This window comes from Pinus tabuliformis, chromosome 7 (genome assembly GCF_031772625.1).
Source record: "Pinus tabuliformis cultivar Carrire ecotype Pingquan chromosome 7, CPIR1, whole genome shotgun sequence".
In the NCBI taxonomy this organism is placed as follows: Eukaryota; Viridiplantae; Streptophyta; class Pinopsida; order Pinales; family Pinaceae; genus Pinus; species Pinus tabuliformis.
Genome location: NC_142293.1, coordinates 769,520,255 through 769,521,814, shown reverse-complemented (window position 1 = coordinate 769,521,814; position 1,560 = coordinate 769,520,255).

Genomic DNA, 1,560 nt, shown 5'->3' with positions numbered 1-1,560 from the left:
AGGATACCCTAATCCAACGTAGATCAAGGAGACTTATACATTGTTCATAATAGAGACATACGAGACTTATACGCTGTTTGTTATGGAAGAAATCCTAGATGGAGAAGTCTACACGCAGGCAAAGGCAATACATATACGCAGGAAATGGAGATACATATATGCAGCAATGGCGATATATACACACAGCAATAGAGATCAATACACACTATTCATGATGAGGATATATGCAGGTAAATATGGACACCTTATCCACAGTGAATGAAGACATATATACGCTGATAATAGTGCCCTAATACGCAGATCAGTACGCTGGTAATAGTGCCCTAATACGCAAATCAGTATGTTGGTAATAGAGACACATACGCAGTTCATATATGTTGTTCTTTACGCAGGGTTGAAAGATTAATACGCTGTTCATATACGTTGACACATATACGCTGTTCAGTATGCTGAGCATAGACTGTTCATGATGAAGCCGCAGTAGAAGGGAGCCACGGTAGATGAAACCCGCAGCTATTGAATGCAGCTGTATGCAGACAGATGTTGGAACGCAAATATAAATGCTATTGGACAACAGCTAGATATTGGAACGCAAATACATATGCTATTAGACAGCAGCTAGATGTTGGAATGCAAATATATATGCTATTGGACAGCAGTTGTATGTAGATAGATAATGGAACGCAGGTATATATGTCATATTCATTATAAACGCTGTCATATAAGAACGCAGTCATATATTATGGAACGACAACAGCTATATGGAACGCAGCATGATACAATTGATGATGTATGAAATGCGAGAGTATATACATACGCTGTTGTACACAGCCATAGACATATGTTGTATGTAGACAGTCATATATATAATGGAACGTAGTCATCAGGGATTATATACTGTGTTCATAAAGTGATATTGCTTAGGTATATAAACTTCGGTGGCATAGAGATAAGAACGTTGTGTGATCTGGGCACATATATATAACGCAGTCTTGGGCAGCAACATGATATATTGTGGATGGGTTGTGTAATGAATACATGGAGCATGGGCAGCAACATGATGGGCAGCACTATGAGATCATGTGCATGGGCAGCACAATGATACATTAGCAGGGGCAGGAGCGTGAAGATGATGCACATTAGTTTGAGCAGTGTTCTGATGGATAAGATCATGGACATGGACAACCGCATGATGTAGTATGCAATGGTGCAACTAGAGAACCAGATGCAGCATGATGATAGGTATCAGTTGAAGCAAAATGTCTTCAACTAATCTCATCGTTATAGGAGATGATCTATGCTTAGATCTAGATAAAGTCAAAGTGTTGACTTCTATTGTAAATGTACTCTCTCTCTGCTGAACTTTGGAGATAAAAGAAGATTTGATCAAAGGGTTTCCCCACACATTGTGGGGTTTGTCCCTAGCTTGCGCCACATCCCGTGTCCTCTTGTCTTGGCTTGTCTTCTGTGATTTATATTTATGTTCTATTTGCAGTTTACTTTATGCTGATGTGATTGCTAATATGGAAAAGAAATTAATAAATTGCTCTACCATAGAAC